The 27,317-nt window shown below is 36.9% G+C and overlaps 1 long non-coding RNA gene across 1 annotated transcript; it reads right to left on the bottom strand.

Moving 5' to 3' along the window:
• Positions 1–3,066: 3,066 nt before the first annotated feature.
• On the bottom strand, positions 3,067–3,473 carry LOC145108866 (uncharacterized). Its single transcript, XR_013708613.1, has 3 exons — positions 3,391–3,473; positions 3,191–3,259; positions 3,067–3,115 (listed from the first exon to the last, which is right to left on the bottom strand). It is a non-coding gene; the product is annotated as an uncharacterized LOC145108866 (long non-coding RNA).
• Between the last annotated feature and the right edge of the window lie 23,844 nt (positions 3,474–27,317).

Here is a 27,317-nt window from a genome sequence, read left to right as displayed (position 1 = left end):
TTGGAGTTCATATGAGGCGTTTTTAGAGCAAGGAATTCTCTCTCAAAAGTCACCCTTTGTCCAAGGTGTGTTGCGATTCCATTTGAGGCATTCACATTATTGGTGCTAAGTTCTTAAAGGCCAAAACTACAAGCTACAGCAAAGAGGTAATTCTACAACTCATTTCTATGTCGTTTATGTCATTTATATGCTAGTTGTAGGCTTAATGCTTTGGAAGCAAAATTACATGTATAATTAGAGAAAACATAGATCCAAAGCATTTAGGGTTGTATGTGCACCATAGGATGTTGTAGTATACAAAACCTATCAGCTACTACATCTCCAATCACGCATCAAAGGCATATCCACATAAATATACATATCATCGATAAGTAGTATGTGAAAAGGTACACCTTTCAACAAATCAACTTCTAGTATGCATATCCTAGTTTCATTCAAGAGTGACAAATTTTTTTTTTTAACATGCATATCATCACAATTAACTCTCCAAATAGTCCTCATTTCTAGCATGGACCTTACTCTCTCAAATTGCAACAAATTATTAATTTAAGAACTCTAGCATACAAAGGACTCCTAAATTTAGTTGCATCATCAATAACTTCATATGACCATGTTATATTCAACCCTTAACATTCAACTTATAACATCACATATCATCAAATAGACAAGAACACAAGTATAGGTGCATGCTATCTTTCCAAACTCATGCTTAAACCACAAAAGAAATGACTCACCTCTAGTCCAAGTTATCTGGAGCTATGAACCAAGGAAAATCACCTTCACACAGGTACTCTAATGCCTCTAACAGAATACCCAAAGAATTGATCAAAAACATATCATAAAATAAAAATGATTCTGTCCAGACGGGTCTCACACCTATAACATCCCGATGTTCAGGTATTTCTAAATTTATCCCTTTAAGTTTATTATATGACATTTTAGTCCCTAATTCCAAGAGAATGTGCCTTGAATCCCTAGTGGCATTCTTGTAATTTGGGCAGGAGGAGTACGCTAAGCGTACTATGGCGCACCCTAGTACGCTGGGCGTACACTCATGTATGCGGGGCATACTAAAGAAAGATGGAAACCCTAATTTTTAGGGTTTGGGTGGTATTTAAGCATCTTTATGGCCTCATTTCTCTTCACCTAACCAACCTCTACCCTCTCTTCATGATTTGAAACCCTAGAAGCACCTTGTGAGGACATTTCAAGCATTAAAGAGTGTGTTTGTGTGATTTGAAGAGGAAACAAGAAGATCAAGCTCAACTTGGAGAAAGAGGCACTTTAGATCTGGGATTTATCTTTCATTTGCAAGCCTTTGAAGGTATAAAGCTTGCACATTTGTCTCTTAATTTTGTAGATCTATATGGGGGTTTTATGTCATCTTTTTGGTCCCAAAAGTATCATCTTGAGCATGGCATGTTCTGGACGTTTTGAGTTGTCCTTTCAGACCCTAAGAAGGGTCCTTAGCCATAAAAATGAAGTCCATGTGGTTGGTTTTGCTCCATGCATCTTGTAGGAGGTCTTAATGGATTAAGACCTTGTGTTAAGCTCTTATTAGGCGTGTAAAGTCATAAAGTTGGAAACTTTTATAATCTAGGGTGTGTATTAGTCGTGGATCTGAAAAATGGGCTTGAGTGCTTAAGCCATAAAGCACTTAATGAAGATTTGGGGTTGCGAGGTTACGCCCCGCGTAAGTGGGAGTACGCCCCATGTACTCGCTCAACCACCCCGATGGTGGTCAATGCGAGGCTTATCGGATGCTAAGCGTACCTCCAGGGTACGCCCTGCATACTCGCATGGGTCAGCTTTGTGAGTGACTCGGTTGAGTTAATTCGACCGGGTTGACTTATTTTGGCTTAGTGGGTTTGACCAATGGACTTTGACTTTGACTTTGATCAAGTGTGACCAAGTTTGACCTTGAGGGTATTTTGGGATTTTGATGGAATTGGTTATTTTATGGAATTAGGTATCGGTTAGAGAGATGAGACTCTGAGTCGGACCTTATCTTCTGTTCAACTTGCGAGGTGAGTTTTCCTCACTGTACTTACGGGTCGAAGGCACCAAAGCTGGCCCTTTGGATTGTTATCCTGGTTTATCGTATGATTGAGTACTTTAATGATTTGTTAGATCTATATCCTGGTAGATAGGATGATGCTATGCTTAGAGATCTGTAAGATCTGTATTTTGTTATTGGCTGGTTATTAGTATGCTTCACCACTAGAAAAATAGCCTTTTACGACGCGCAATGCGTTTCGTAAAACGCTCAGACGACGCGCAAATGCGTGTCAAGGAATGCCCTATCATAACAAGAGACGACACTCTTTTGCGCGTCGTCTATTTACGACGCACAATTACGACACACATTTACGGCGCGCGTTTACGACACGCATTGCGTATCAAGGAAGGTCATGTCCTAAAGGAAGATGACACGCATTTGCTTGTCATAATCTTACGACACGCATTTACGACTCGCATTGCGTATCATTAAAGCCCCTGTCAAGAAAGGTCATGTCATAAATGAAGATGACACACATTTTTGCGTATCATAATTTCAAATGTTTAAAAAAATATTATTTATAGATTTACTAATTTTCATATTAAATTTGTATTTAATCTCATAATAGAAAATAAAATATCATATACAAAAAATACAATCCATTGCATAAAATTTAATGTCATACAAATAATGGTTCCATGGAAAGATAAAACAAATCAATAGAAGTTGTAACAAAAATTTACAAACTAATTAGATACAAGAAATATAAAAAAATATACCCTCAAATGCTTTTCAAAGTCTAATATCCATGTTAGCTCTTCAACTCACTTCTCTAGTTTGTCCTTAGCTTCTCTAAGGGCTCCAACATCTCTTGCAGCCTGTGACAACATATAGATCCCAAGTTGCAGCTTTTGATGTAATACAGTGACCATTATCCCATCTTATATGGATCCCCTCACTTGGATATAGAAAATCAAGCTCCACCACCTACACCAAAAACACATTAATCCACTCTCTAGTCATACTCAGAAGATACATTATTATTATTATTATTAGTATTATCATATAGCATTCAAATTTATCGAAAATAGAATCGTTTTCATATAAATCACATAGCTGGACATACATACTACATACATCACTTATCTCGATTCCATGCTAATAAAAAAAATACAGGAACAGTAAGTATACCTTAGGTCTTAAATATTCATGGACCTGAAATGTTGAAACTGGACCAGAGTCCATGTTGATGTCCCATAACTGCACAACACAAAAAAGCACCCATATAACTGATTTTATATGTTATAGAAAAATAAATGCTGGATGAGTTGGTTTTTAAATGGACATGGTAGAAAGTATATAATACAACAGAAGAGGAACAAATCAGAAACCTTAAGGGTCATGTAATCACGACTTAGAATATATCTTCCATCTCTTCCAAATTTTATATCTGAAATAGAGGCTATTATCTCAGTAAAGAATGACCTTGAACTAGGTGCTTGATACACAAATAACTTAATCATAACATCCTGCATACATAAATATACATTTTATAATATTTATTTGTCCATTTCTTACAAAGGACAATAGGTAAGGAGAAATAAATAAATAAATAAATAAATAAATAAATAAATAAAACTAGTCAGACAAATTAGTATTAGTCTATTAGATAACTGAATGACAACCTGCAATAAATTAATCAAAAAGCAAGGCATACCTAGTTGATTATTATATATTTTTGCAACAAGTGCCTGAATTCACCAAATAGCATCCACAATAAAAAAAGATTAAAAAATAATAAATAAATATTTGACCATCTCATTGGCTCCACCAATCAGCTCCTGGCCTATAAAAACGGTTGGGGTACATGGTTTACACCCTAAGGCTTTGAGTTCCCTCTCGATTATTTGACCATCTGGGTGTTCATCAAGCTCATAAACAGTAGGATTTGCCCCGAAGCTGCATATCAGTGTCCTAATGTTGTGGCATATACAGCAAGAGCTCTTGCTGAATATAACCACAGCCTTGTTGGTTACCAGTCTTTTCAGAATGACCATTGCTACTGCTGGATAACACTATGATATGTTTATGGGGATGGAGGTAAGAGGCTTTGATTTGAGGAACTTAAAATGCCATGGATGCTATATATAGCTAGACTAGAGAACAAAAAAGGAGGGAAAAGATAGATCAATACATTCAAGTGGTATTTGGTTGTTAATTTTGACACTAATCTTAAACGAAAAGCCACTGGAGCAAGATTGCAAATTGATATAATAATATTCCGAAGGTGATCATGACATCCTTTTATATCATCAATCTTAATATCACTTATTTGATTTATTTATTTTTTTGTGTGTGTGTGTAAGAACTTCAGGAATAGTCCTTGACTCCATTGCAAGCCTACTGAGAAGGGTAATATGGTAATTTCATATAGTATATTTATCTGAGAGCATCTGCTATTTGTGGAGAAAGTACCTCGATTAACCAATTTGGGCAACCCTCTATACCATACCAATATGCCTCAACAGCTTAATTCTCCAGACTAAAAGCCTAGGAAAAGCAAATATGTAGAGAAAAGATATATATGCGTATCAGTGGTGATCATAAAAGCATATACTATAGACAATAAAATCAAAGGCATCCGTACAAGTAGAATGGAACTTTTGCATGGGGAGATATTCTTATTTGATTTCTGTATCTTTGAATGTTTGATCAGAATATTATGCTTAGTTATCACTAAGCGATTTTCTACAAACTGTTCTAGTTTTAACATGAAAGCTTATATATCATAGCAGTCAACATTTTATTGGTTAGCCATGGTTGAATAACACCATCTTTTTAAGAAGTTGTGTAATTGCATTATTGATAGAGATCCCTTGTAAAAAAGTAATGATTTATTTGTGTATTATAGCATCTCACTTTAATATTTTTTCTATAATAAGCAAATAAATGAAAGCAGGTTGCTATTTCTAGCATATAACTCAAACTTACCACAGGCTTATTCTGTATATTTCGAGTCCTGTTTGCATACTTTAAAGTGTTGAGAGTCTCCTCAGCATTTATATCAGTAGGACTAACACAAGATGAAATTAGGAACAATTATATGTTTACTTAGTACCAAAGATTTTAAATAATAAACAAAATTATCAGGCATGTTATTTCCATTTTCCAATAATAAGGATGAGGGCATTTATGTCTTTTGTGGGGGACAAAAACTGTAACTTTTGTCCATTAGATCCTTGTTTCGGTCCAGTACACACCAAACACAGTACAACTCTGTCCCACTTTTTTGAGTGGGACAAAAAATTACAATTTTTGTCCCATTGACATCAGTATCAATTCCAGTCCAATGTAGATCAGACACAATACAACCCTAGCTCATCTTTTTGAGTGGGGCCAAATTGGAATTTTTGTCTTAAAGATATGTGATAAATATCATCACCTATCTTCTTTGAACCGCATACCATCAGAACCTGTTCTTTTAGCCCTTTCTGAGCCAGCAAGATCAACTAAATGCAATTTGGCACAAAAATATTCATCACACATAGAATCATTCGAGATTGTCTTGTTCATTTGTTCCAATGTGATTGTGAAAATTGTATGTGATCGACTGCACAAAAAGTTCAAAATGTCAAAAATATATATAATATATGCCATATATAATATATTACGTTACTTAAAAGACGAGTCAAAGATTAATTAACCTTGATTGATTATTCATATTTGTACTTCCTGTTGCTCTGCTTAATGATCCATGCTTAAGGCAATCGCTCGTTTCTTTAATGTCTTAACACTACATTCAGTAGATCCATCAAGCGTTATGACACTATTAGAAGTTTCCCGGATTTGTATTGGTGGTTTCCTTGCAATATTCACTTTCCCATTCTGCCCATTTGATGATATCTCAGATTTAGTATCTGTCGAGGTGGCTTTTGACTTAATTGCCCCTGAAAATCAATCAAATTAATGTAATTAATAACAAAAGAATAAAGTAATACAACAAGTCAGGAAAAAGACTAGCAAATAAAGTAATCAAACAAGTCAGGAGAATATCTAATAGACTCAAGAAAACTCAATTACACATATGTCATTATATATCTATCATATCGTGTATGAGATTTAACTTTGAAGAGCGGTATAAACTCACTTACAGAGCGAAGTATTTAAATACACATAATTAAGAATTTATATCATACAGGGATTGAGTTTCTAAAATAAAAGTTGAAATTTTTTTAGATGTTTTACTTTTTGACCAAGTACAAAAGGGTTATTGATGCAGTATAATATCTAATACACAACTTATTTGTTTTTTTTTTCAAATCAAATAACGCATAATGAACAAATATGAATAAAAATATGGTCATATTAACACTCAAATATCAAGTTTTCTTCATAAAATAAATTGTTAGAACAAACAACAAGTATTTCGATCAAAGCAAATATGGAACCATAATTTTGATGCTTCGAGCCCAACGAATCTAGTAATTAATGAACTCAACCCTCAGGATATGAATATATATTTAGTAGTTAACATCACCACATTCTGAAATTAGAGTAATAATTATCTCTGAGTTCATATATACACCCCAAAACCGGAACGGCGGAAACGTTTTTGGGTGGAGGACGTCACGTTTAGTATCACAAGACACGTATCATAGTAAGCAAAGTAACGAACAACCATTTCATTAGAAAAAAAGTGTTTACAAAGGGTGTGTTTACAAAACATAGAATACATAAGCAAATAACAAACAAGACTTGAAGCTATACTGCTCCATCTTTTGAATCCCAGTGCGAGTACCTGTCTACTAGGCTCCTGAGAATACAAGTTATTTGAAAGGGTTGATCAGCAATTAAGCTGGTGAGTTCATAAGATTTTAGTGATGTAAGTAAGTTGTAAAATGTTGTGGTAAACTGCTGTTGAAAATGTAGATGAAAAATGTAGTAAGTTGTAAGTTCTGTTTAGAAAAGTTCACCTGTTCCTCCAGGAAATCCTATATTTCATGCCTTGGTGATAGATGAGTGAAAATGACTCTACAATCCTTTCTATGTGTACTAAATGGATACAAGTTATATAAAACTCAGAGTAAACAAACAATCGATTGTGTGTATCTGCCCTAAGTCCACAACCAAACAAGGAACATGAAATGAGGCAGATGACACACATCCCATTGGTTGTTAGATCCTTGTTGTATATAACCCTAGTGTATTCCCTTGGTACTCACGGAGTTAACTGTAATAGTTCCTTTATGTTTGATGAAAAGATTCTTTAGGAAAACCCTTATTTCTTATAATAAATTGGTGACCACAGTGATTATTTCTATAATCACTTAGTTTATACTGGCTATATATAATCTAATATCGATTAGATTGTTAGTTGGGTGAATCTGCCCTAAGCCCACAACCAAACAAGGAACAGGAAGTAAGGTGGAAAATATACATCCAACAACCTATTGGGTATTAATGATGTATAACCATGATGTATAAACTAAGTATTATAAAGTTAATCACCTAAGGTCCTCTAAGTTTATACTGGTTTAATAAAATGGATTAAACCATTAACTAGTAAGTTTCTAGTTTTGTAAACCAAACGTTATGATTCGTATAGTATGTTTTGTACTAGAAAACTGTGCATTGGCTCTGTGTCCTATGACTTGGCCCATACCTGGTACCCCTATGATGACTTAATGTAGACGGAACCTATATATCTAGACTCGAATAGATAATAGGCTGGGTGAATCTGTCTCAAGCCCACAACCAAACAAGGAACATGAAATGAAACGGAAAGCACACATCCTATTACCTGTCGGATTCTATTGATATATAAGTATCCTTTGATGTATACATTAAGGAATCATAAGGTTAGCATTATGGTCCTTCCTACTAAACGTAGCCTTCTACCAAGGCATCACTATGTATGTTTGTTTCTTGTGTGAGTGTGCATTTTCCCGAGTGAGACTCTCATTAACTAATTATAGTTTATACATTAATGAATGTATGAGAAGACCTAAAAGTCAATGTAATAGGGAAAATAATGTTTTACCTCAACAGTGACACTGCTGGCTATAAAGTAATAAAATACAGAATCCAGGTAGTATTAAATGGACAATACACCTCGGGGAGTCTATTTGCCTTTAATTCTTAGTTAGTTAATTAAAGGTTTGAATGTGAACTCGTATGTAACCATGCTGATCGACGGCTGAATAACTGATGACCCTCTGGTGTCATATGTAGTGAAGTAACATTCTGTCACCCCTTGGCCTTATAGGCTGGGACTGTAGCTAGTAGTCGGGGTGTGGGAGTGTCTATCCCATATAGATCTATACACACAATGCCCGCTCTCCCTCCAGGAGACTCTGGTTACAAGGTGATACAAGAATGTGTGTCGTATCGAAAAGTAGCATGTCACATTCTATTTATAGTATTCAAATGTTTGTATAGTGTAGTAATGTTCACTCTGTACTAGTGTATAATATACTCTCTTGTATAGTGTATAGTGTGTATTGTTTCTCATAATAGTGTGTTCTGACTCGTGTATGAACTGGCTCTAAACTATACCTATTATAGTTTACTAGTAATGTACTTGAACTGTTGTTGAAAAGACTCTTTTATCTACTAAGTTATGCTTGCACTTTAAAACGGAGTTTTGGTAAAACTATAAAGTAACATAACTTTAAAAGAGTTCTTGAAATGTTTTGATAACTTATGAATGACATAAGTAATCCTTTTGAAAATGTTTATAACAAACAATTACACAATTAACATTGTGTTCAACTTGTATCCCCCCCTAAAACATTTAAAACAGTTGAAAGATTCATTTCGGGGTATGAACTCACCTGATGTGGGTGATTCAACGGATACGAATGTAAGGATGAGAAGTTCCAGGAGTGAAGTCCCGAGAAACAACAAGTCCTAAATGACATACATTGGCATGTATTGACATAAATATAGTGCTCGGAGGCAATCAAATGCAAAGAATCACCTCACGGGACTAGGAAACACTTTGGTCAAGTGTTGGAATCACATGTGATTCAACTAAGGAGTGTTTAAGGCCATGGTTTGGTGTTTACGGCCAAGGGAGTTTACAGCCGTAAACTCATGGTCAAAGTTGCATATGAGGTTGTTTGAAGGCTAGGGAAGCTTGAGGGGATTTTACCCTACATAATGGTGAGAAAGACCAAATCTATGGAGAGTGTTGGGGTGTTTACGGCCAAGGGAGTTTACTCCTGGCCGTAAACTCTCGTGATGGTCACTTTTAGGGTCTCAAAGGTAAGGAGTTTCAAAGGCTTACATGTCCCAAAGGTTAGCAAAGGCATAGAAGTGTTTAAGGTCCAAAACTTGACCCTTCTTGGAGTTTACGGCCAAGGGAGTTTACTCTTGGGCCGTAAACTCTCTAAATGATGAGTTTGGGGATAGTTCAAGGTCTTACAAGGCACATGGGGGTGTTCTAGCCTCGAATCTAAGCCTTAGGAAAAGTTTAGGGCCAAGATGTCACCTTAATAGGGGTTTACGGCCAAGGGAGATTGCTTGGCCGTAAACTCCTTTTGGGTTTGTGTTCTTGATGATTTCAAGGTTCTAAGCATGAACCTTAACTAGATATGAAGTATAGGGAGGAGTACTTACGATATAGAAGCTTGAAAGGGTCGATTTTGGCCAAGAACACTAGTATGTGTTCTTGGTGAAACTTGAAGATTTGAAGATCTAGTCAAAATGGATGTTTTCATGGATGAAATCAAAGAGTGTGACTAGGAGATGAAGTGTAACAACAAATCAAGGGAAGAACACTTATGTTTTTGAAGATCTAGGACGAAGATCGGGATGATAGCTGAGAGAGAATTAGAGTATTTTTGAGGTTGGAAGGTGAGAAATGCCTGAAAATGACCAAGGACCACATATATAGCTTTGAGTTTACGGCCACATGAGTTTACGGCCGTAAACTCATTGATCTGGTGGCCGTGAACTCCTTGCAATGGGGTTTAGGCTTGATTTGATGTAAACTATCCCTAGCAGGTACATTCTAACACTTATTCCTTAAGTGTACTAGGCTTAAACTCCTTAGAGTGACCTTTAACCAGGATAGAACTCATTACAAATGAGTCTGACACTCTGTTGAGTTGACTGGCTGAGTTTTAAAAGCAAAAATTTTTCGGGTTGTCACATCATCCCCCCGTTAGAGGGAATTTCGTCCCGAAATTTACTTTCTTCGTAGTACTACTGGGGTTGCGTTCCTTTGATTTGCAGAATACCTACTCGTAGACCTGGAAACTTTTCCCTGGTGTTCATGATAGGATTGGTACTTGGTCTATCTATCATTACCTCGTGTATACAGGTCGTATATAATTAGGATTCGTAAGACGGTCGGATGTGCGACTCTGCCCCAGGTCTACAACCAGACAAGGAACAGGAGATAGGGCGGAAACACACATACTAAATCTGTGTAATCATAATCATATACCACCCTCGCGTATCCACTGATTAGTGATAGCTGAGACGTATTTATCCTTAGACTCTGTGCTCGAACTTGGTCTGTTGGACGAGTGGCATTTCGTGACGGTTTGCTGACATCTGTCGATAAGACTTCACAATGGTGAGAAAGACCAACTCTATGGAGAGTGTTGGGGTGTTTACGGCCAAGGGAGTTTACTCCTAGCCGTAAACTCTCGTGATGGTCACTTTTAGGGTCTCAAAGGTAAGGAGTTTCAAAGGCTTACATGTCCCAAAGGTTAGCAAAGGCATAGAAGTGTTTAAGGTCCAAAACTTGACCATTCTTGGAGTTTACAACCAAGGGAGTTTACTCTTGGGCCGTAAACTCTCTAAATGATTAGTTTGGGGATGTTCAAGGTCTTACAAGGCACATGGGGGTGTTCTAGCCTCGAATCTAAGCCTTAGGAACAGTTTAGGGCCAAGAGGTCACCTTAATAGGGGTTTACGGCCAAGGGAGATTGCTTGGCTGTAAACTCCTTTTAGGTTTGTGTTCTTGATGATTTCAAGGTTCTAAGCATGAACCTTAACTAGATATGAAGTATAGGGAGGAGTACTTACGATATAGAAGCTTGAAAGGGTCGATTTTAGACAAGAACACTAGTGTGTGTTCTTGGTGTTCTTGGTGAAACTTGAAGATTTGAAGGTCTAGTCAAAATGGATGTTTTCATGGATGAAATCAAAGAGTGTGACTAGGAGATGAAGTGTAACAACAAATCAAGGGAAGAACACTTACGTTTTTGAAGATCTAGGACGAAGATCAGGATGATAGTTGAGAGATAATTGGAGTGTTCTTGAGGTTGGAAGGTGAGAAATGCCTGAAAATGACCAAGGACCACATATATAGCCTTGAGTTTACGGCCACATGAGTTTACGGCCGTAAACTCATTGGTCTGGTGGCCGTGAACTCCTTGCAATGGGGTTTAGGCTTGATTTGTTGTACACTGTCCCTAGCAGGTACATTCTAACACTTATTCCTTAAGTGTACTAGGCTTAAACTCCTTAGAGTGACCTTTAACCAGGCTAGAACTCATTACCAATGAGTCTGACACTCTGTTGAGTTGACTAACTGAGTTTTAAAAGCAAAAAATTTTCGGGTTGTCACATCACTTACAAACTTTGTTGTTTTACTTGTTGATATTGTTAGTTCATCTGTTAACTTCATTTGTTGTTCACTTGTTTGTGGCTTTATAATGTTCCTAATACTAATGTTTTTTGCTTGTTCTGTGTATGCTGTTCTGTTCCTGTCACTTAAGTGTTACATTATTATTCTGTTAATGATGTTCCTTTAATCCTGTTAATGCTAACACTTGACATGTTGTATTGTTTCTTATCATGTATGTTTGTATGTTACTGTTAAAATATTAGTTAATAATGATGTTTATGCCTTTATCCATGATCAGTTAATTTCTAGTTTGTATGTTCCCTTAATCCATTCTTATTAAGTATTGATCTGTAAGTTAACCAAGATCCAATAGCACAAAATTAAAACCAGAAAGTACACTTGCAAAGGTAAATTTGTCACTTTCTCCATGAAATCCAACTATTAGTATAGTCCATGACCTCACATCTCTCATAGGAATTTCATCGAACAGTTGGTGGGCTACTGTGAATTCGTTGGCTAGTTTATGTGAAATTAGTTGTGTGACATCCAAATAATCAGAACTTAAACCTAAGGTGTGCAATTCAAGAAACGTAATTGGAATTTACTCTACCACCACCCACATGTTGCAGACGATACTTTGTTAGTTTTTCAAAATTAACATGATAACATAGCATATTTATTTCTCAATCATAAATGAATTACTTCATTATGGTACAAAACTCATTAATAATTAACATAATAGATTTCATGCTCCTATACAATCACTGAAATAGAATATGTATTATATTCATTGTGTGTACAGAATACTAGCATCATGTAGAAGAAATAAAAACAAGAAATCGTTATATAAGGAGAAGAGAATGAAACCTTGCAGTTGAAGGGACGTCAAACTGATGACAGAAAGAAGAAACAATTTTTTTGTGAGAGAAGAAACATGAAGAATATACCTTTTGGGAGTGAACCAAGAAAGAGTAGGATCAGATGGGTCTCCTTGACAGGCGGCGCGTAGGTCAGCGGCGGTGGCGGAGAGGAGAGATGGATCGCAGGAGAAGGCGAAAGTGTGTGCTTAGGTTGACGGCGAGCTTTGGCTTTGATTTCGTTCCAGACCCATTGCTCATTAGATCCTACAAAAGCACATCGAAATTGAAGGGATAACAGGTGATCCGAATTCAAACAAAGTAAAGAAAAATTATATAGTTGTACAATATTCGTGTCTGTGATAAGTACATACCGATTCCGTGATTTGGATGAATGATTGCGATGTTCATCTTCAAGCCTTTTTTGTTCGCCATCACCCTCTTCCTTTTGCTCTGTTAGATGAAGAAAGGTGAAATGAGATAGAAGTCGATGCTGATTTATGGCAGTCGATGGTTTGCAGTGAAGATGGTTTGAGGTGTAATGGCACAAGCTGATGCTTCCTTCAAACGCAAACAGGGAAGATGCTTCTGGATATATTGATGGTGGTTGCTGTTAGGGTTCTTCGTACCCGTCGATCACCACCAAAAACCCTACCACGTACTAAGTCAACAGAAAAATGAGAGAATCGGGATTTTAGAAGAAAATAAAAGACCTCTCGCTACCTACTAAGAAGGAAGACGCACGTTAGGGTTCTTCGTATGTGTGTTGTTTTGATTTATCTATGGGAAATCAGAAACAAACGAGAATCAAGCTTTGCATTCCATACTTCATAGCAATAACTCATGGAATTCACAGAGCTTCATTAAGCCAAACCATGGAAAAGAGACAAGTAGAAACGAAGGAAGATGAGAACAAGGCGGGGTTTTCTAATTTTTGGGGATTTCGTTTCCCTCTTAGCTATTAAAGGTCGGCAAACGCGCGTTCCATTAAAATTTATAAAGCGACATCCTTAGACGACACACATTTTATTATACGTGCCCTCCGTGTTTTTTTGTTTAGACACTAACTTAATGGCACGCAATAATGCGTGACCTAAATCCTTAAATTTTTTGAAGAGATGACACTTTTTTAATGTCACACGCTTTTGCGTAACATAAATCAATGAGTGTCGTGGTTTGCACTTCGTAAAAGGGTCTTTTTCTTGTAGTGATAGCTTCATATACACCATTACAAGGTAATGCTTTAAAATAAAATATACCATTATAAAAAGCATTAATAGCACTAATTTCATTATCAAATGAAAAACTAAAACATTTTTTGTACAAACCATGAAAGGAAATAATAATCCTCGCCATTTCAAACGAGTAGCAACAATTATTCAAATCTATTTCTAACCCACTACTAAGCAATAAAGATTAAACTCCAATCTTGGTGATAGGTGAAACTTTCCTATTCCCCATGATAAAGTTTATCTTCTCGTGCTTCACATCCTTACTTCCATTTATGCCCTGCATATTAGAACAAATGTGAAATCCGCAACCTCTATCAAGGACCCAAGAATTAGCATGTGATGAGTTTTAGATAGAATAGTGTAAATACCTGCATGTGTGGGTTTAACCTTCCCATCCTTAACATCCTGCAAGTACTTGGGACAGCTTCACTTCTAGTGCCCCTTTTCATGATAATAGAAGCACTCTGCTTCTTTTGGGTTGGTGGAGGGAGTAGCAGAACCACCTTTGGTTCCACTTGAAGAGGATCCATCAAGAGGCTTTCCCTTGTGACCCTTGGTAGGGGTCTTCCTCTTCTTCCTTTTACCATGCCCAATTTCTAGAACAAGGGTAGTCGTAGGAGTAGTAACAACTGATTTACCTTTGAGACTACTTTCAGCAGTCCTCAAAAGTCATTGAAGTTTGCTAAGAGTGACCTCCTCCTTGTTCATATGATAGGAAATACGGAACTGATCATATCAGGGAGGAAAAGAGTGTAGAATGATATCTATGGCCAACTCTTCATCAAAGTTGACATTCAACTTTAGCAAACGGTCCACAAACCTTTGCATTTTCTGCAAGTGGCCCGTGATGGACTCTCCATCCTTCATCTTAGTTGTTATCATGGAGGCAATGATTTCATACCTCTCTTGACGAGAAATCTGATGGTATCTTTCCATCAGGTCTTGGTGCTTCTCAAACGGGTAGAAGTCCTCATAGGACTTTTGGAGTTCAACTGTCATAGTAGCCAACTTGATACAAGATACCTTAGTATGAGTCCTATACTCAGTAATCTCCTCAGGAGTAGCAGAAGACTCGTCGATTTCCTTAAGCTCCTTGTCGAGGACATATTCCTTGTCCTCATAACGAGTGACCATCCTGATGTTCCTAATCCAATCATTGAAGTTGGTATCATCAAAGATGACTCTCCCACACAAGTTCATGAGAGAGAAGGAGCCAGAAGGGTTTGAGCCAGAAGCAGTGTTGGAAGACATCTGAAAAAGAAACACAAAGTTAAGATTAGATAATAATCCTTAATATAACACCCAAATTAAATATTAAAGGCTAGGACCCAACACAATATTTTACAATTTGGAAGACGGATGCCATAATCCAATTGCAAAATATTTGAAGGTAGGTAAATGACGATTTACCAATTCCCACCATGAAAAACGAAATTGATTATTAAGTTTTAAACGAATTGAAATTCCTAGATTCTTTTGAGATTCATTGAACTTTTCAATGGCATGTTTAAATCTCGATTATGTCCTACAAGTTTGTGACTGGGATACCGACGATCGCAAACAAGGTGTGAATAACCATGAAAATTTACTTGGTACTCTTTATGTCATATATCACCTAATCAATGTGCCAGTTAACCACACACGCTCCATTGATCTATGATAAACATTAAGCCACCCTTACTAGTCCTTGTTAGTGTGCCAGTTAACCACACATGCTCTACTAACGACTTGGTAAGGTGCAAAGTGCAATTTCATGGATTAGAATCAATTCCACATTTTCCTAAAGTAACTAAGATTGGGAGTTTATAAAACATTTAGTTATTTATAATTATCATTATACTTTAATGAGAGTTATTGTCCTATCCTACCCGTCTGGGTAACGACCCTCCACCAATCAAGGAAGCGATGGGTGAGAATGGACACCCATTAAACTGCCATTTTATAGGCAGTAACCATATACCCCCATATAGATTGGCTTCGTGAATGAGGACTACTAACGGTAAGAATGACTTTCTTCTTATACATATATATAAGTATTAACCTTTAATATTATAATACTATAAGGGTTGAATTTTAACTTTTAAAATTCTAGGGTTTGGAATTAAAGTATTCATAAGTGTGACTTTACAAATTCCAAAACTTGAGGGCAAGTTTTGAACTCTTCAAAAACTTTTCATTTCCATAACCTATGAGTTTAATGACTTTTAAAAGAAAGACTTTTCATTTTACATAACTTGAAGACAAGTTATGGATTTCATTAAAGGCATTTAGATCATAATTTTAACTAACAAAAACTATCAAATAATTTATCTATGATCTAATTAAACTCAAAGGTCAAGATAATTCATATCAACAATTTGCAAGAAATTAGCCTATCATATAAACTAATACAAATCTTGAAACTATGACAATTATCTTTTAATTGGATGAGCATGATCACTACCATATAAGAAAACATATTTTATGATTCAAAACAGTTTGTGGTAATGATCCTAATCCAATTCTAGCCAAAAATCTCGAAAATCTGCTGTCTGACCAAGCAACTCGTCGAGTGTCACAACTAGGAATTTTGATGCTTTGTAACTACAACAATTATACCAATTGTGAACCAACAATGTGAAAGCATGTATGATGCTTATTCGATAACAACAAAACTTCCATCAAACACCTTATACAAGCACTGCAATTAGTCAACAAAGAATTGGAAGCCCTAGAAATCCCGGTTTAAGTCCATTTTGGATAAGGATCTTCTTATTGGGCCTGATGGACCAATAAGCTTCCAACTTAACTATCTTGGGCTTAGAACTCCTAAATGGACTCTAATTGGACCCATATACATGAAACTTAATATTTTGGGCCTTATAAGCCTAAAATGAACTAGGTTAACTTTAATGGGCCTTATTGGACCACAACAAATTTATATAGCCCTAGTAGATCATAAAAATCATTCCTTGATTTATTTTGGGCCAAAAATCATCTAAGTAGATCATAATATGGGCTTAAGCATAAAAAGGCCCAATCTCCTTTCTTCCTTCCTCTTCTCTCGGCCCAACTACTCAAATGGAGGAAGAGTTGACTTCCATTTGCCACCTCTTTATTACCTTTTGGACTTCCATGCACTCATCTCATGTTCCCATGCACACATCACTTCACTCACTTCTCTTTCTCCTCTCTCTTTTTCTCTCGGCCGAAACCAACTCAAACACACACACACTCTCAAAAATCTCTCTCAAACACATAAGAACTCTCTTCATTCTTCATCAAATTTTCGAGATTTAGGAGCTTTTCAAGGAGAGTATTCCACAAAAATCATCATCCAAGGTAAGTTCATGCTTGGATCCATGATCTAGATTCTTTGTTATATCAAAAATCTCTTCCTAATCTATTCAAACTCATGATCACCATCTTAGAAGCCTCTAAGTTCGAGATCCTCCAAGAAGGCTTGCTAGGATCAAATCTTCTTCATTTATTCCTTCTAAACCGAAAACAACAAGCAAAGGTGAGATTCATACCCCTCTCTTTTCGGTTTTCATAAGTTTTATGGGGGAGAATACAAGTAACATGTGTAGATCTATGTGTATGTGTATGCTATGTATGATTTTATGCATGTATGTGTGATTTTATGTGTTTTTGTGGAAAATATGTAACCAAAAAGGGAAGAAAACTCGAGATCTATGCTATAAGAAGGAAAACAAACATGATCCAAGTTATATTACACTAAACAAGTCAAAAATACTAATCTCTAAGATTATTATAAAAATATTGCAACATAAAACTCATTTTTGGGCTTAAATTGTCAAATATACAAAAGTTGGGTAAAAAGTTGCCAAATCACGGTTTCTTAAAGGTCAAAAGAGTCAAAACAGTTACAATAATTGTTTTTATGAACATTATGATCTTCAAAGGACTTAAAATGTAAATATTAGCTTAATGGGCTAAATTTTGGGCTTTTCGGCCCAATAAGCCCAAAATTGCGAAAGTATGACATTTAAAGGGACTGAAATGGTAAATTCTTCAAAACAGGGGATAAAAAGTGTAACAAAACTATTTCAAGGGTTAAAAATGCTTTTCATTTCCAAAAAGGATAAAAAATGTAAGGTTTTGAGATTTTGGGCTAAAATTGTAAAAATTGCAAAAAGGTTGGGCTTTAACCGAAAAATACTATTCTGCAAGGGCTGAAACTGCCAAAGTATAAGTCTTGAGTCAAAAATATCATTTAAACAAGTCTATGATGCGAAAGTGTCAATAAATTGTTTTAAGGGCTTAATATGTCTTTTCTTTTATATAAAGGACTAAAATTGTTATTTTTATAAAAAGAAAGGGGTTGAAAAGGTCAAACCACTATTTCTAAGTAAATTAATTTATTTATAGAGTATTGAGTCAAATATACTAAACTACGACTTACGAAAAATTGTAAGATGAATACACGCCTAAATCCAAATATCGTTGTAAACAAATCCACCGGTCTCGAGTCGATACAAAAACAACAATCGTTCAGTCGAACCCTCCAGTAGTTATGCGATACCTAAGACAAGTAAACATTCGACACTTGGGCTTGAAAGTTTCAAATCATGCTTGTTGGACCTTGCAAATCCATTAACATGATCTTTGGGGCCCAAGGGATAATGATTATATGTTATTGGGCCTTATATGACCCAATTCCATATAAAGGGACCTTCAATGGCTTTTATGCGCTATTGGGCCCTAGTGGTCCATTAGTATTGCTAGTAAGGTCAAAGTAATCAAATGCGAGATGGGCCAACGTGTCCTTCGCATCCCCGACAGCCTAAGGTAACTCACGATAGTAGCAGGACTTCGTACTCCTCTTCTCTTCGTTTGCTAAGGCTTATGAGTAATCAAAGTAAACAGACTCAGGTCGTTAGTCAATAGTAATCAAGGTGGTTTGGATTAAGTGAGTAACAACAGACGGCACCTCTATGGGTCGTTCGTAGTTGGCAGTTATAACCAGTCATTACCAGACATCGTTGTAACGACTCACTAGAATTGATAATATCCGACACCACCCGAGTAATCAAGGAAGAGTAATCAAAAATCATTCGTTGTGGAGGTATAACAATTAGTAAACAAGTATATCTTTCGTCATCGGAAAACATCGGGTTTTTCGGGGAATTCGACACCACTCGCTTGTAATCACTATAACTATAATACAAAACTCCCTTTTATACACACGTTTTAAAATCATTCATGCATCAACTTATGGATCTTCACACTTTGACAAACTATTGCCTTTTCAGAAAATATCGGATTTTCTGGGTTTTACAAACTACACAAATCATTTTTATCACAACATTGCTTATGAACTCACCAACATTTCATATGTTGACGTTTTCCAAAATAACTTGTATTCTCAGGTAACAGGTAAGCGGAAGGGTAATATCAAGTAATGTTAGGATGTTATGTTTTTGAAAACTCTCAAACAATTTATGTTATGAATGTGTAATATTTAAAACAATGTACGAGATGTAAACAATATCAGTTGTAATGTATTGATGCATGGTGATGTTTATGTTACGATTCATGTATATTCATTGTGATGATATTCAATTGAAGTCACGCGAGCCCTCGGACGTTTCCGCTGTCTGGTTTTGGGGGTGTGACATCGAGCCTATCTATGGACTCATCGAGTTCAAGGCTAAAACCATCCTACTCGTCGAGTTCAAGCTTGGACTCGTCGAGTAGGTGGTGTCAGAACATATTTTCAACTTTGAAAAATAATACTTTTGCATCAATATAATAAAAAACTATCCTAGGCTCTGATACCACTGATGAGTTTTGAGCACTCTAACAACCTTATGGTGCACATGCAACCCTAGATGCTTTGGATCTAAGTTTTCTCTAATTATACATGCAATTTGATTTTCCAAAGCATTCATCCTAACTAACATACAAAGCTTAGGTAATTGAACTACAAAACTAGTTGGATAATTTACCTCTTGATGTAGCTTGTTAACTTGGACCTTTAAGAGCCTAACACCCCAAATGTGATGCCTCAAATGCTTCACAAAACACCACCAACAATGGAGGACTTGAGAGAGACTTTCTTGCACTCAAAATCGGCTCTAATGCACTCTAAGAACATATGGTAGTCGAGTTTAGCTATAGGGCATCATATATATAGTTGTAGGATTCTAAGAGTCATGGTTAAAACCTAATCCATACCCTTGGGCTTATTATCCATGATCCATGATCGATATGGACTAACTCTTTATGGATTCTTTCATAAACTTAGTCCATCATGTATCATAAGCCCAAACCATATATATAACTAATTTGCACAATTAGTTCTCATTAATGTAATTAGTCTCTTTTGATCACTAAATTAATTCCAAATTAATTCTCGACCAATACTAATTAAATTATATGATTTATCAATATATCATACTTATAATATATCACCAAATCATAAATAACCCCTCTCTCAAACATCCATCCTATCAGATTGTTCCGATGAAATGCAACCCAAATGAACCATGCTATTCTTGGGTCAAGTACATACCAATTATAGTTGTGGATTAGACACCTTATCCAACAGAACCGTGAAGGGACTATATTGAAAAGCCTCAAATTCGTATCCATCACCACCAAAAAGGGTATCTGAATCACCCTGACGGAGATGTAAGATTGGAGGTGAAGAATGACCGACTGAAAAACCTGAAGCCCCTGCCCCCACATCAGATGCAGTGACAGTGATAGGAGGTTCACTGGTGGTGGTCGTTGTGGTGGTGGTTGAATTAGTGAATAATGGGGTAGATTGGCCAATAGTACCCTGTGGTTGTGAAACAATGTGAGGCGGACAGGGTTCAATGGTGATTGGTGTGGTGGTGGCATCAGGTGATTGAGGAGGAGTGAAACCATGGAAAATATCCTCTGTAATAGGAACCGTTTCAGGCATTGAGAAAAATACCTCTGGGTGTGAAATGATAGGCTGCGAAACCTCGGGATGCGAAGTTGTTGCAGTGTCTTCGTGTTCCACTTGAACATCATCTGGAATGTGAATATTTCAGTGAGTGGTACACTATGAACCTTCATTGTAACTAGGAGCTGGAGTTCTAGGCTTGTGAGTTGGCTTTTTGACCTTTCACTTCTTTGGAGTTTGAACGGGTTCAGACGGACCTTCCTTCACAGGTCGTTTCTTTTTACCCCCTTTCTTGGGTTTATCAGCTTCCTCAAGAATTTGACGAATAAGATTAGAAATTGGTCGAAGCCCAGATGTTGGTTGGCCACGATTCTTTTGCATAATCTGACTTCCCTCTGGAACACTTCGAAACATTGCTTCAGGAATCAAACCGATGAAATTAAACTTATAATTATTGGCCAGAATGATGTTGGTGGTGCGAAAAGTCTGAACAACCGCCATCATTGAATCCTCGAGCACTGGAATGTTGAGCCTTTTAATGGCCCTGTGAACTATGATCGTCCAGAACCGAGCACAAGAGATCTCGTTGTGTCGAGTGGTGGAATGAGTACTTTGGATCAATTGAGACCAGAGCACAGAACCGTAATCGAGATTGATTCTGGTGTAGATGCCATACATAATAGTCATGAAAAACTTGCTGGCATAGTTGGAGCCTATTACCCTTTCAGAAAAGCTTTTGAAGAGAAGGGTGAACAGTCCGTTCCATATAGGCGGCAAATTGGGCTTCTTGAACTTCGACGCCGCCGTTAGAACCTCCCTATATCCCGTTTGATAGAACATATTCATAAGATCGGAGTTGGAGATGGTTTCAGGGTCGATTTGATCGCCCCCTTGTGGAAGCCCTAACAAGGAGCAGAATCGAGTCTTGGTGATGTGGGTTTTTCTGTCAAAGTCCTCAAACGAAATCATTTATTCTTTTTTGATGTAGCAAGCAGTTGAATATGCCATGGACAGATGAACCATGGGCACATTCTCGATTCTCATGAGAGCGACGATGAGAGGTGAGTAGCATAAGCATTCGACGATCGATTGAGGAAACACGTCGTATTTGGATGCTTCCAAATCCAGAATGAGATTCTGGTTGGTCTTGACTGCCAACAACGATAATTGAGCACCTTGCTCTGTAACTGATGGGGTTTCTGAAGAAGCAACCATGGAGGATTGAAAAAGATGAACAACAGAAAATTTTAATCGCCAGGAGTATTTGAGGGTTGTGAAAGTGGTAATGAGTTTTGAATTTCCAAAAGCCCTTTATACCATTTGTTTGGGGAGAGAAATACGGACGTATAGGTTACTGAAAAGTCACATGTAAAAGCACGACTGACAACTATTACGTCAGAAACGTGTGTCAGGCGGCGGTAAAGTAGGCGTCAATTTCAAATCTTCACGCGTCCAAACCAAATCTTATCCCTTTAAAATAACCGTTTCAACTTAGCCCTTTCGCGTCCAGTGTAGGTACGAACCTTCGCAATGAAACATCATCAACTGTTCTGCGAAACTAAAAGTAATCATGAGTACCAAGAACTAGACTTTGGAAAATCACAAGGATCTTCGTGCAAGAGTGTGCCAACGATAAATAAATAAATCAAATGACATTCTACGGGATTCTACTGATATCTGATAAGACACGAAACTGTTGGATCCCCGATATATATCTCTTCCTTCGAAGTCAAGAGAGACTAAGAAGTGTCTGTGTGGTTTCCTGTTGAATTATGATCAACTGTTTGATGAGAAATAGTGAAACGTATCTTTTCGTTAAGCTTAAAGGGTGGCTTCATCTCCAACCAAACTCCAAAACTTGATATAAGTATGAACGTTCGGATGATGTACTTGTCTGACCAGTGTAGTCATAATAACAAGTAGCTTTGTAATTATTTTAGTGACTCGGATACATATAGAAATCTCAAGAAGAATAAAACTGGATCTATTGGGAAGAAACGTCTTAGGACTAGAACATTTCATTAAGATCTCGCAAAAGAAAAAGAGATTTCTTGGTACAGACTACGAAGGTGGACTTTTGTTAATTCCTTGGTGAAAAATCTAGAACATGTAATTGTTCACCGTCAATTCGTAAGTATGTATTGGATTTTGGGTTTCACTTAATTCGTAGTAATAACGAATTTAAGATCATAAACACAGATGATGTGTAACCGTAAACCTCAATGGTAATATCTGAGAGTCTCAAGGGTTACGTTCTTGAATATGAAAGTGATGCAGAAGTGTAGGAGGTGGTTCCAAAGAAAGAATGTACCTCTGCTATGTGAAAGTGACCAAGCAGGCAACTCTTAACTCAGTGTGAGAAGAGTGAGGTAGCTCATGACTTATGTGAATTCGCAGCCTGATTGGGAAGAAACGATAGGTAGTATCGATTCATTAAGGCTTCAACATAGAGTCTACGAGGCTTCAGACAACATGCAGCAGCATGCTTCTAGGGACACTTAGCTAGTGCATAGATAAAGAAATTTATACCTGCCCCCTCATACGAATTGAGAATAATTACGAATGTGTTCCTTCAGTCCTGCTTAATTCTCTGATATTTTTGGTATTTTATGATTTTTATATAAAAAAAATGAGAACAAAAATAAAGAAAATATTTTTGAATTTTAGATTTTCTAAAAAAAATAAAAAATAAACAAATAAAATATTTTTTGATTTTATTTTTCTAAAAAAAACATAAGCTAATAAGAAGTAATTTACAAAATACACAAAGGATACATGTAGTTCCGAACCTCTGAATGAATAGTGGACTGCGAGTTACTGCAAGCGTTCGCTCCAATTCGCAGTGTGAAAAGAAGACTGCAAGTCACTGCGAGCCTTCGCACCAATTCGCAGGTAATGCATTACGAATGTGAAGGTGGTTTCGGAAAGGATTCAACTTCCATCATTCCTAGGCCTTGAAGTATTCTGTTGAAGGTTGGTTCTGGTAAGGCTTTCGTGAAGATGTCAGCAAACTGATCAGAGGATCTAACGAAGTGTATTTCGACATTACCATCTTCCACATGATCTATGATAAAGCGATACCTCAATTCTATATGTTTCGGATTTGAATGTTGCACTGGGTTGTGACAAATGCGAATGGTACTCTCAAAGTCGCAGTACAGTGGGATTCGCTTCATATTTAAACCATAGTCACAAAGTTGACTCTGAATCCAAATGACTAGCGAAGTGCAAAAGGCAGCAACTATATACTTAGCTTTAGCTGTTGACAAGGAAACGCATGTTTGCTTTTTGGATTGCCAACTGACGAGTTTTCCATCAAGAAAATGGCATCCCCTAGTTGTGCTTTTTCGATCTAACCACAACCTCCAAGATCAGCATCCGAAAACGCTTGCACAAAGAAACCAGACTTTGACAGGTACCATATTCCAAGAGAAGACGTTCGTTTAAGATACCAGAATATGTTTCTGATAGCGATCATGTGGGGTTCGTGAGGATTTGCTTGAAACCTAGCACAATAGCAAACAGAAAACATGATATATGGTCTACTAGAAGTCAGATACATTAAAAAACCTATCATTTGACGATAGAGTGTCATATCTGCAGCCGGTTTTTCCAGATATGGTGTAAGTTTCTTTCCGAATGCCATTGGAACCTTCACCTTTGGATGTTGATGTAGAACCCTCCCCCTGCAATGGAGTAGTCACATCTTGTGGCTCTTTCGCAGGTTAAGGCTCTTTCACAGTCTGAGGCTCGCTTCTTATATCTTTCGTAGCTTCGTCGATGATTTTCTTCAATTCGTCTTCTTTGTTGTCTGATGCTCTGGACTCTGATGAGATTTCCTTCTCTGGCTCATCGAATAAGATTAGGAATTCTTCGTAGAGATTGGCAATTGGAATCGTTTCCGAATTCGCCTTTGGGAAGATCTCCTTTGACTGATTTTCAGTCTTCTGATACCTCTTCAGATAATTATCATCGAATGTGACATAGTAGGTTTCTTCTATCTTTTTGGACTTTTTATTAAGAACCCTATATGCTTTACATGTTAGTGAATATCCCAAGAAAATTCCTTCGTCAGCTTCCACATCGAATTTGTTCCTTTGTTCCTTGGAATTAAAAATAAAGCATCTGGAACCGAAAACATGGAGAAGCTTGATGTTAGGCTTGCATTTATTCAAAATTTCGTAGGGAGTGATAGAGAATCGCTTGTTGAGAACTGATTTATTTTGTGTAAAGCAAGCTGTCCCAATCGCATCCGCCCAGAAGTAGAGTGGCAGATTCGCAAAAGAAAGCATAGCTCTCACAGCCTCGCACAAAGACTGGTTTCGCCTTACAACGACTCCGTTCTGTTGTGGAGTATAAGGGGCCGAAAAGTTGTGCGATACTCCTTTTGTAGACAGAAATTCTTCAAACGCTTGGTTTTTGAATTCCAACCTGTTGTCACTGCGAATGTTGCGAACCAGCTTTCGCAGTTGAAGCTCTATCTGCTTTATGAAGTCCTTGAGCTTGGGAGTGCCTTCAGATTTTTGCTTGAGAAAATACACCCAAGTGAATCTGGAAAAGTCATTTACAATAACGAGAATTTACTTATTACCACCAATGCTTTCAATTGCAGACGGACCACAAAGATCGATATGCAAAAGCTCAAGTGGTTCTATGACTTTTGTATTCACGATAGTTGGGTGACTCTTCCTGCTCTGCTTTCACATTTCGCAGGCTGTGCAAAGATGTTCTTTATCGTACTTCAAGAGCGGTAGTCCTCACACATGATCACCAAGAAATAGCTCGTTGATTTCCTTGAAGTTTAGATGCAAAAGTCTACGATGCCATAGCCAACTATTGTCTGATGAAACTTTTGTAAGTAGATAGATGGAAGGCTTCCCTTTTATGGGTTTCAGATTGAGAGGGAACGTCTCACCTTTACGATTTGACCTTAAGAGAACATTCTTGGTTTTCTTTTTGATGATCTCAGATCCCTCATCGTCAAACGAAACTTTTAATCCTGTGCCAACAACCAGCTGCGAAACACTGATCAGATTGTGTTGCAATCCATTCACATATTCCACTTTGCAAATAGAAAACTCTCCATTCGTGATCATCCCATAGCCTTTTATTTCTCCGAGTAAGTTATTGCAAAACTTCACCCTTCCACCATCTTTCAGATCCCTAAACTCTCGTAGTTCCTCCTTCCTACCAGTCATGTGACGTGAGCAGCCACTATCGATGTACCATTCAAAGTCAAACTTCTCGTCAAGAATTACCTGCGAAAATCAAGCAGATTTAGGAGCCCAAAGTTGTTTGGGTCCTCGTGAGGTTTTTATAAAAGTAGGAAAAGTAATAGCAGGATCAACCAAATAAGTTCTTTTTATTAAGGTTGTTTTATCTTTCTTAGTTATTTGAAAAATAGTAATCTTATTGTCTTTTAAGTTCTCATCCTTTGAGGATGTTTTCTTTTGCTTATTTTGGATTTGCTGCTTAACAAATTGCTTCTCTTCTCTCTTTGGATTAGTTTCGGATTTCTTGCCAGAAACTTTAGGCTCTGAAACCATCTTTCATTTTCCTTTAACATCTTTCGATGCTTTAGTAGAATGTGAAGCATTCTTGTGAGATTTTGATTTCTCCATAGGCTTCGTTCTATTTTGAAAAGCTTGTTGTTTTGAAGCATGTGGATACCGAGACTGACTTTGCGAAAAATCCCTAGGTTTCGCATGATAAGATACTTTCGCATTCTGATTGGAATAATGAGATTTTTCTTTACGAACAAATTTGGGGCACTTGGAATGCCAGAATTGCTTTCTTTCCTTGAGATTTTTGTTGTATCTCGCATTCCTTTGGCTTTTTTGAGCTGCAAACTGCTCAGAAGACTTGTGAACATTAGCCTTAGGTTTCGGCTTTCTGACTGGAGTTTCTTTATGTTCTGATGATGTTTCACTTGGAACATCCTTGGTTCCACTTGGACTCCCTTTTTTGTAGCTTGAGCGATTATTGAGTGGTTCTGCTACGTATCTTCCTTTCACTTTCCAAGAGGTCTTTTTTGACAGACCCACAATTTCATTAACATTGTCTATAGGAGCTGACCAAAAGTATTCGTCACATCCATCTTTGTTATCGTTATCGACCAGGGACGTTAATTCAACAGTTTGATTTTTGTTCAATCCCTTGGTTGCGAAAACCTGATTAGGTACAGTTTGAACCTTTGGGAAAACAGTTGCTTTTTCTTTTAAAATATTTGATTTATTTTCAGAAAAACGTGCAAATTTAACTGAATTCTCAGAAATTAATACCTTCGCAGGTTCAGGTTCGCTCTTAACAAATTTAGAGCAATCAACCTCATCCTCTACAGAGATTTCACTCATATCACTGTCATCATCGAATTCAGAAGTATTTTCATCGACAAGTTTATTTTCTGAATTCAACTTGGTGTTTAATGAGTCAAACCTTTGCACAGTATCAGATTTAATTGTCTTTTTGTCATTTTCATCCAATAGATGTTTTATCTTGTTTTAGTGGTCTTTGGACTATATGTATGATCCGATTTTGTCCAGTCCTACTATGTATGCATCCGAAACTTCGTCTGAGGAGACAATGGATTCACATTTGTAGCAATCAGCATCTATTTCGTCTTCTTTTAATTCAAGAAATGGCAAGATCATTTTATGAATTTTCTTTCCTATCTCACAATCTAGATGCAACCGGGTTATATTAAAATAAAGCATTTTCGCAATCAAACAAAAATATTACGTTGTTTCAAAAGCATCAAATTATCCCTTTC

Source organism: Lactuca virosa, chromosome 1 (assembly GCF_052849685.1).
Source record: "Lactuca virosa cultivar CGN04683 chromosome 1, Lactuca_virosa_CGN04683_v6, whole genome shotgun sequence".
Classification (NCBI taxonomy): domain Eukaryota; kingdom Viridiplantae; phylum Streptophyta; class Magnoliopsida; order Asterales; family Asteraceae; genus Lactuca; species Lactuca virosa.
This window is presented reverse-complemented; position numbering and strand designations above follow the sequence as displayed.